The sequence below is a fragment of the Cebus imitator genome, unplaced genomic scaffold (genome assembly GCF_001604975.1).
Source record: "Cebus imitator isolate Cc_AM_T3 unplaced genomic scaffold, Cebus_imitator-1.0 Scaffold109, whole genome shotgun sequence".
Taxonomy (NCBI): domain Eukaryota; kingdom Metazoa; phylum Chordata; class Mammalia; order Primates; family Cebidae; genus Cebus; species Cebus imitator.
The window spans coordinates 5,281,137-5,291,781 of NW_016107424.1; the positions used below are offsets into that span (position 1 = coordinate 5,281,137).

General features: G+C 41.0%; 1 long non-coding RNA gene across 1 annotated transcript in view; it reads right to left on the reverse strand.

Moving 5' to 3' along the window:
* Nucleotides 1–9,193: 9,193 nt before the first annotated feature.
* Nucleotides 9,194–10,645, reverse strand: part of LOC119472622 — an 18,155-nt gene continuing 16,703 nt past the window's right edge. The window contains exon 3 of the long non-coding RNA XR_005201778.1: nt 9,194–9,204. This is a non-coding gene — a long non-coding RNA (uncharacterized LOC119472622). The remainder of the gene's footprint in view (nt 9,205–10,645) is intronic.

A 10,645-nucleotide genomic window follows, 5' to 3' on the forward strand; every position in this document is an offset into this window, starting at 1 on the left:
GGGAGTGTAAATTAGTTCAACCATTGTGGAAGACAGTGTGGAGATTCCTCAAGGATCTAGAAATAGAAATTCCATTTGACCTGGCAATCCCATTACTGTGTATATACCCAAAGGACTATAAATAATTCTGTTATAAAGACACATGTACACGTATGCTCACTGCGGCACTGTTTACAATAGCAAAGACCTGGAACCAACCCAAATGCCCATCAGTGATAAACTGGACAAAGAAAATCTGGCACATGTACACCACAGGATACTATGCAGCCATAAAAAACGATGAGTTCGTGTCCTTTGTAGGGACATGGATGAACCTGGAAACCATCATTCTCAGCAAACTGACACAAGAACAGAAAATCAAACACCACATGCTCACTCATAGGTGGGTATTGAACAATGAGAACACGTGGACACAGAGAGGGGAGCATCACACACTTGGGGGGGCCTAGGGGAGGGATAGTCGGAGGGAGGGTGAGGAGGGATAATGTGGGGAGAAATGTCAGGTACAGATCATGGAGGGAATGGAGGCAGAAACCACCATGCCGCGAATGTACCTATGCAACAATCTTGCATGATCTGCACATGTACCCCAGAATCTAAAGCACAATAAAAAAAAATTGTGATATTTCAAGTGTTCACATTTTAACAAACTAATGCCTGTAATACAAAAAAAAATTTTACAACACAAAATAGTTGTGCCAATAATACGATAGTTTTAAAAATATTTAATTTTAAAAATCCATGGGTCAGCCACCATGACTCATGCCCATAATCCCAAGGCAGGATGATCACTTGAGCTCAGGAGTTCAAGGTCAGCCTGGGAAACATAGTGAGACCCCAATTCTACAAAAAGTACCAAAATTAGCCAGGCATAATGGTGCATACCTGTAGTCCTAGCTACTTGGGAGGTTGAAGTAGGAGGATTCCTTGAGCCTGGGAAGCTGAGGCTTTAGTGAGCTGTGACCAGGCCACTGCACTCCAGCTTGGGCAACAGTGTGAGGCTCTGTTTTTTTTAAAAAAATCCATGGTACACTAAAGATGATGTAGTTTAGTCATGGATCTCAATTTTATATATTTATTTATTTAAGTCAGGTCTCTTCTGTTGCCCAGGCTGGAGTGGCTTGATGTAGGCTCACTGCAAACTCTGCTTCCTAGGCTCAAGCCATCCTCCCACCTCAGCCTCCTGAGTAGCTGGCACTACAGGCACATACCACAATGCATGGTTAATTTTTGAATTTTTAGTAGAGACAGGGTCTCACTATGTTGCCCAGCCTGGCTTCGAACTCCTTAGCTCAAGCAATCCTCCTACCTTGGCCTGCCAAAATGCTGGGATTATAGGCATGAGCCACTGCACCCAGCATTCGGTCTAATTTTAAACTTGGAAGGAAAGTGTCTTCTTTCAACTCCACCAAAGTATCTTTGTGTAACCTCCTCTGGAGGCAGTGTTAAAAGCCTAAATTCACTGCCCTTTATACACATGGGGCCTGGGCCAAATGGCTTTCAGCTACATGCTCACTTATCCTCCTCCTCTCCCTTACCACAAGCCAAGAATATTTAGTTGATTTGGGAAAAGTATATTATAATTTAATAATATGTAATGAATTAAAGATGATCATCATCAGCTCTTACCCATTTCAACTGTGTAAAGAAAATCTCTGAATAATCCAAGCTTGGGTAAGTGCTACAAAGGGCAGATTTTAAGACCAGTTTCTCCCCCAGATGATGAAATCTAGCTTTTTCTTAGCTAATTTTTATTTGTGTCAGTTTGATATGTCTTGTTTAGATCACAAGCTCCTTACAGAGGAATTTTATCCAGAGCTAGTACTAAAAACAGTAATTAATATTATTAGTTAATACCCACTTAAACTGTTTTTTTGAGACAGAGTTTTCACTCTTCTTGCCCAGGCTGGAGTGCAGTGGCACAATCTCAGCTCACTGCAACATCCACCTCCTGGGTTCAGGTGATTCTCCTACCTCAGCCTCTCAAGTAGCTGGGATTACAGGCACATGCCACCACTCCTGGCTAATTTCTTTGTATTCTTAGTAGAGATGGGTTTCACCATGTTGGCCATGCTGGTCTTGAACTTCTGACCTCAGGTGATCTGCCCGATTTAGCCTCCCAAAGTGCTGGGAGTATAGGTGTGAATCACTGTGCCTAGTTAAATTGTTTAATATTTAAACTGAAAAACCATTTTCCATTTTTGAGATGGACTGCATTAACATTTACAAATTTGTATTTATAGATATGGGCTGGGCATGGTGTCTCATTCTATAATCATAGCACTTTGGGAGGCCCAGGTGGAAGGATCACTTGAGGCCTGGAGTTTGAGACCAGCCAGAGCAACATAGTGAGATCCCAGCTCTACAATTAAAAAAAAAAAAAAAATTAGCCTGGCTTGGTGGCACATGCCTATAGTTCCAGTTACTTGGGAGGCTAAAGTGGGAGGATCGCTTGTGCTCAGGGGATTGAGGCTGCAGTGAGCCATGATCACACCACCACACTCCAGCCTGGACTACAGAGCAGGACCCTATCTCTAAAAAACAAACAAACAAAACAAAAATAAATAAAAATATATTTATAGATGTGGAAATATCCTGAACTCCACACTTGCGAACACAGACACTGCCTCTGTCAGCTAGCACATAACACATATATACATCCACATGTGAGCAAATATCATTCACTCACATAATTGCCTTTGATTTGAAAATACCCTGTTTCAACTTTAGTCACAGAAGAGATGCTCAACCATCTGCATGTAATTTGTAGCTGAAACTACCCTTTTGTGTAGACAAATTGGCTGTTCCATGGTGTTGATGGAAACCAGATATAGTTGGATTTAGATAATCAGCCATCTGGGTCAGTGGGTTATGGGAGAGAGGGTGGATGTCACTGAAGAGATTCCCATAGCAGCAATGGAGAAAGGTTTAGGGGCCATGGTCTTCCTAAGAGGCTGAGAAATCTCACATAACCTCATCTGCTCCGGGCCAGCCCGGATAGAAAGTAGATTAATGAAGGTTAAGCAGTCTGGATAGAAAGTTGAGCTTCTCCTTTTTGTAAAGGAGAAAAAGCCAAGCAGAGATGTAATTTCAGCAGAGATCTCAAAAGAGGGCAGAGAAAGGAGTATTTAGAGAATAAAGGGAATTGACAAATATATTCCTCTATTGAACATACAGAATACTCGTTTGAATGCCAATTTCCTCCTTAATATATTAAAGTTTTTTGAAGAAGTAATGATTGTTTCTTTTCACATTATACATTAAAAAAATTTTTTTTCATCTTAACAAAATACAGAATGCCCTCCCCCAAGTACACTGTATCAAATTAATGTGATTGCAAAATTCTCCAGCAGAGTTTGGGAAGGTCAAGTGACAAGTGTTTCTATGTAAGGAAGGCTGCTTTTCTGAAAACAAAAACAAAAAGCTTAGTTGTCCTTTTTTTTTTTTTTTTTTTTTTTGAGATAGAGTTTCACTCTGTCACCCAGGCTGGAGTGCAGTGGCTTGATCTCGGCTCACTGTAACCTCTGCCTCCCAAGTTCAAGCGATTGTCCTGCCTCAGCCTCACCAGTATTTGGGACTACAGGAGTATGCTGCCATGCCAGGCTAATTTTTGTATTTTTACTACAGATGAGGTTTCGCCATGTTGGCCAGCCTGGTCTTGAACTCCTGCCGCAAGTGATCCACATGACTTGGCCTCCCAAAGTGCTGGGATTACAGGAGTGAGTCACCACACCTGGCCAAAACTTAGTTGTACTTTTAAGAAACACAATTGATAAACTGAAAACATGAAAAGAAAAATACATCAAACTGACAAAATAAATAGATCCTAAAAATTGAACTTTATCTTTTACTCTGATGATTTAAATGCTAGTTTATCTAGTTGGCTGTTATTACCATCTGGTATTAAAGTAATTATAAACAATGCAAACAGGAGTTATGATCATTTGGAACATTAACTGTTTTTACTAAGATACTTGCATAGCTTTAAAAAAAAATTGTTTGCTTGTTTGTTTGCATTTGTAACTAGACTTTCTTTCTTTGTTTTTTGTTTTTTTTTGAGACGGAGTCTTGCTCTTTCACTCAGGCTGGAGTGCAGTGGCACATCATTGGCTCACTGCAACCTCCGCCTCTCGGGTTCAAGCAATTATCTTGCCTCAGGCTCCTAAGTAGCTGGGGTTACAGGCGCCCGCCACCACAACCAGCTAATTTTTGTATTTTTAGGAGAAACAGAGTTTCACCATGTTGGCCAGTCTGGTCTTGATCTCCTGACCTCAGGTGATCGGCCCCCTTCAGCCTCCCAAAGTGCTGGGATTACAGGCATGAGTCACCAGACCTGGCCTAAATCACGATTTTCAAGGGCTCTATGGACATGTACTGTTATGCAAATTGAGGGGCTTTAATCAGAATAAATGTCAAGATCTTTTTTTTTTTTTTTGAGACGGAGTTTCGCTCTTGTTACCCAGGCTGGAGTGCAATGGCGCGATCTCGGCTCCCCGCAACCTCCGCCTCCTGGGTTCAGGCAATTCTCCTGCCTCAGCCTCCTGAGTAGCTGGGATTACAGGCACACGCCACCATGCCCAGCTAATTTTTTGTATTTTTAGTAGAGACGGGGTTTCACCATGTTGACCAGGATGGTCTCGATCTCTTGACCTCGTGATCCACCCGCCTCGGCCTCCCAAAGTGCTGGGATTACAGGCTTGAGCCACCGCGCCTGGCCAAGATCTTTTCTAATTTTAAAATTGGAATCTACTGTTCATAAATGTTAGAAAGTGCTGTGGCAATATTTGTTTTGTTTTGTTTTCTTTCTCTTTAAGAGCAAAAAGAAAAAGGATTATGTTCCTGAGAGAATTTGTGATTGTTCACTAAGACAAAGTCAGTCATCAACTCAAGTTAAATAGTGACTATGCAGCAGAGAACAACTGGCAGCTATTCAGTTTTAATTCTCAAACTTGAAATTAAAATGAGAAATAGCTCCTTTCAGAGTCTTTAAAAAAATCCCACTAATGTTAAACTTCAGCAGTTTCAAATGAGAGGTCTCTAATGGTGCTGGTTGGGCTCTCTGGGAAGCAGATGCTGAGACAGTGTAGGGGTGAGAAAGGTTTTGTAGGGGAGTAAAGGCTGTCAAGACAAAGGGGAAGGAAGCAGGCTTGAGCAGGAGGAGCCAGTGGACCCAAGCAGACTTGACAAAGACTCTAGCAAAGCCAGGAGAGCCCTGAGCACAAATAGTACACTAAAGAAGTCTTCTGTACAGTGAAAATGTCTATGCCCTTGTCAACCACCTGCCTCCATCACTGCTGAGGGCTGCCCCGGAAAAAGCGGGATCTTGGCTGCAAAGCTGATGTTGTGGTCCTTAGGGAGCTGTAAACTGGAGGCTGTCACCAGCCATGCTTCTTCCAGCTGGGCTCCATGTGTTGTGGGAGCATCAGAGAAGCAGCACGACCTTCAGTGACACGTGCTAGTCATATTTTTACTACATTTCTGGAGGAGACACCACCTTTCACTCTCAAAACTCATCAAGAAATCTTACCTATTCCCTGCCCCTCACCTTCTCCCTTTCCCAAAGAGACAAGTCTAGGTTCCTTTCACTTTGCTATGCAGAGCAATTCAGCACAATCAAAATAAACTCTTCTTTCCTAGTAGATGGTGTCATCTTTAAAGAGTATTTTCCCTGGATATGAACATGTCACTCCCTTAATCTGAGAAAATGGTTGTGGGAAACTGTTGCTTTAAGTGGCACTTTCCCCTTCTTCTTACAGAGGGAAATAACTGGGGATGGTGAGAAAAGGGTGACATTTGGGAGCTGAAGACAAAAACGTTACTTCCCTAGATGCAGGGTGTGCTCTCCTGGTGTACACTCTTCTGACCTCTCACCCTCTAAGCTCACTTTCGGGGCTTAAAGTTTTACATAGATCAGATTTGGGTTTACGGTGGGAGCAGTATAGAAGCTAAAGAGTTACTTTCTTAAATATTCATGCCTTGACTCCTAAAACAGAATTTTAAGGATTCAGACACCACCCGTTGCCTCTAGTTGACAGTTGATAAATGTTGATTTTGATGTTTAATTAATAATTCTGTATGGAGAAGGCATTTTACTCTATAAACTCAGAAGTATAATACAGGTACTTCTGAGTATTTGTTTAAAACCAAATGGAAATGCCCTAGACATGCCTATCTCTTTCCTGTACTGAAATTCTGGAGCCTTACAGATATGCATCATTATGAAGACTGCCTTTTCCATAGGATAGGTTCTGAAATGTGGAATTTTCAGGTCAAAGGGTAAGTGTATTTTGAATTTGAACTTACAGTTCCACATACTAACTTATCCTCAAAATTATGAGTGTCTAATTAACTGCACACCATGGGCCTGAAAGTCATCAATGTTTTCAGCTGCAGATGGGTAAAAAATCAATTCTGTTTTTATTTTAATTTGCATATCCCTGGCTATTGGCAAGATTGAGCACTGTTTTATATGTTTATATGGAGTCTGTACTTCCTTTGATCCACTGGATCATTTGCCTTCTTACTGCTTTGTAAAAGCCTTATGTATGTAAGGGCTCTTAACCCTTTTCAGCCTGTTTATGCCATTTAATTTACCATTTGTCTTCTGACTATCTATAGGCTAGCAAAGACATGGTCCCCTGTCCCTCAGCTCATATTCCAGTGAGAGCATCAGATGAAAGACGGATAACTTGATAAAGTTACACACAGATAATACATCTCAATAAACGTCAGAGGGGCCCTCCTAATATCTGAAGGCTAAATTTGTTTTCTCATTAAAAGTACTTTTAGGCTGGTCACAGTGGCTCATGCCTGAAATCCCAGCAATTTGGGAGGCTTAGGGAGGTGGATCGCTTGAAGGCAGAAGTTTGAGACCAGCCTGGGCAACATAGCAAAACTCTGTCTCAATAAATAAATAAATAAAAATTAGCCAGGTATGGTGGCACATACCTGGGGACCCAGCTACTTGGGAGGTGGGAGGATTGCTTGGGCATGAGAGGTAGAGGCTGCAATGAGTTATGATTGCACCATTGCATTCCAGCCTGAGCGACAGAGTAAGACTGTCTCAAAACAACAACAACAACAAACTCTTTTTAATGAGGAATAAAAACAATGTAACTCCATAGAAGGCTACTGGCATACTTTCATTATCAAGTCAGGAAAAAGATCAGTACTTTTAGTTTTGCCAGAGTTTGACCTCACTTAAGCCTCATTCAACTTCTATCCCTTCTCACATGTCCCCTATCAACCTACCACTCCCAAATTCCTTTCTTCCTCAGAATGTTTCTTTCTACTTTTCTGTTTTCAAGGGAATGGTACTTGTAAGTTTGTGATAGAGATACTGTTTCTTTTTCTTCTCCTTTTTTTTTTTTTTTTTTTAAACACAGAGTCTTGCTCTCCCACCCTAACTACAGTGCAGTGACATGACCATAGCTCACTGCAGCCTCAAACTCCTGGGCTCAAATGATTCCCCCACCTCAGCCTCCCGAGTAGCTAGGAAGCAGAGGTGCATACCACCACACCTGACTGATATTTTAAAATTACTTTTTGTAGAGATGGGGGTTTTGCTATGCTATCCAGGCTAGTCTTAAATTCCTAGCCTCAAGGGATCCTCCTACCATAGCCTCCCAAAGTTCTGGGATTGCAGGTGTGAGCTACTGCACCCAGACTGACAGATTTTGCATTGGTCTCCACTGAGCCTTTAAACTCTAAATATATACATAAATGACATCTGAGAAGTCTTGCTTTCTTTAAATAGTCGATTATGCAAAAAGAAGTTTCAGATTTTAGTATCTTAAAATCAGAGAGCCTATTTCTCTGTTTAGTATTCACTCACTTCTTAACAGATATTGATTGCACACCTCCATATAGTAGGTACTGTTTTAAGTGCTGTGGGTATAACATGACATCCATATGTTCATGAAACTTATATCCTAGTCAGAGGGAGTGTGTGACAGTAAGCCAGTAAAAACATAAGTATATAATATGTCAGATGGTGTGATATATATTGCAAAGAAAAAAATAGGGCAACATAAGTGGGGGTTGAGTGAATTGTGTTCCCCCATCAAATCCTAATCCCTGGTACTGAGAACGTGATATTATTTGGAAAGAGGTTCTTCACAGATGATCAGGTCAAAATGAGATCACTAGGGTGGGCCCTAATCTCAGACGACTAGTGTCCTTATACAATGGGGAAATCTGGACACAGATATGCACAGAGGGAAAATGCCACATAAAGAAAAAGGCAGAGATCAGGGCAATGCTTCTACAAGCCAAGAAACACCAAAGACTGTCAGCAAACCACCAGAAGCTAGGAGACAGGCACAGCACAGATTCTCCCTCATAGCCTGCTAAACAAAACTCAGCTGACACCCTGATCTCAGACTTCTCGCCACCAGAACTGTGAGACAATGAATTCCTGTTGTTCAAGACACCCAGTTTGTAGTGCTTTATTATGGTAGCCCTAGACAACTAAAACAGAGAAGGAAAGAAAATTTTAGATGGGGAAAGTGAGAAAAGTTGACATGTGAACAGATAATTGAATTACATCAAGCAGTTCACTGTGAGTCGCAGATATGAGGTAGAGGGAACAGCACATGTGAAGGCCCTCTGGTGGAAGAATGCTTGATATGTGTAAGGAACACCAAGTCCGCATACCTGATGCATAATGAACAACGTGGGGGAAAAGGGAGAAGACAGGCTAGACCATGTTGGGACCTGTGGCCATGTGTAGACAGCTGGCTTTTTCTCTGGGTAAGCTGAGAAGGTACTAGAGGGTTGTGAGTAAAGAAGTGACACCCCCATTGTCACAAGTAGAGAATTAAGTTTTTGGTTAAGCAGAAAACAAATTTCAAGTTCCTGGTTTACGGTTTTGCTTATGCATCTGTGTTAGCCAGGACTCTTGGGTTGCAAGTGACAAAGATCCAACTCAAACTCCCCTAAGCAAGGGAAATAATTTATTAGCTCACATAACCAACAATCCCATGAATAAGAATCTGTCTCCTTTTATTCTTCTTTCAGGTCTGCTTTTTCTCTGCAGACTTCATTTGCAGGCAAGCTCTTATTGTATTGTGGCAAAATAACCCCTACCAGCTAGACTTTCATGCTTCTCAGTTTTGGAAATATCGGGCAATGTTCTGTCTTCTCCACCATCTATATAATCCCCCTCAAAGTGCTGGTTGACTTCCTTAGATCATGTGCCAAGGCCTGCAGTAATCAATGATAATTTCTAGAGATAGTACTCCAATTGGCTGGTCTGGATCACATCTACTACTGTGGAAAGAGAGCAGACCCACAGGTTGGACTGCCTGGGTAGATGGGCATTTACCAAAACAAAGAGTTCTGTCAGGGAGGTGTTGCCCAGCTCCAGACTCTAATCCATTTTATAGTCCATCTGTTTGGGGCCTCCTGGAGTTGTGCAACGTACAACTTGATAGGCCATACTGAGTGGTTCTTGGTTCTATAACCTAAATAAGGAGGAAAGGAAGCTGCGTAGCCCAAGCAGCAGGCATCCCCTACTATACCTAATTATAAAGTTAGCCATTTGTAACTTTTTATAGAAAAGATTATTTACGACAAGGTCTTGGTGGGGCTTCTGGCTTCCTACAACAAAATACGACATAAAATTCAAATCTACAGTAGATATATAAATACATTTATTTTAATTTATCCAGGGAACAATACCTAATAGTTCCAACTGAGGTATACTTTTAAACTTAGGACAAGCAAATTCACCTTTGACAGCCAGTAGTATAAATGGAGTTATAATTCATAAATGTAATGGTTCTTCCTTCTAAGAACTTTAAGGATTCACTTATTTGATAACTATTAATATTGATAGGCACTATCAATATTGCAACTATAGCAGAATTGCAACTATAGTAGAAGAACCAAACAATCTTGGTTTCTTCCCTCAAGAGTGAGATGGACATTTAGCAATGAACATACAATATATACTTTTATCTAGTGAAAAGTACCAAGAAGGAAAAAAACTGGGTTCTATCAGAGAGATTAGCAGGAAGTGGAAGCTGATTTAGATTGGGATCAGGGATTTATCTGAGGTGGTGACATTTAAGAAGAATGCTAAGTGATAAATAGAAATTAGCCAGATCAAGAGTGAGAAAGAGAGGAAGAATATCCCAGGCAGAAGAAATGGCACACGTAAAGGCTTTAAAGAGCTTAAGACATCACCAGACATTCCTGGCCAGGCCCACTGTTATCCCAGATGCTTACCATTTCCACTGTTTATTGCTGTCCATAATATTTCAAAAAAACTAAATCATACACATCCTCTTTTCATCATTACCTGGTAGAATGAATGTTTAGATTTTCCCCTCTGATTGTGCCTTAATGTATTAACGTATGAAGATCACAAAGTGATAAAAGTATTCAAAACGTAGAATTTATTAAAGGATGATTATAATTATTTCATGTTGACAATATGTTTTCAAATGTTTTGCAATCTTTTAACATTTCTGTTTTTATAAGTTCATGGTAGGAAAAAAGATGATGAAATGAGCTAAATGAGTTAGAAAGAGCTGGAGACACTAAGTGTAGATGGCACGATCTCGGCTCACCGCAACCTCCGCCTCCTGGGTTCAGGCAATTCTCCTGCCTCAGCCTCCTGAGTAGCTGGGATTACAGGCAC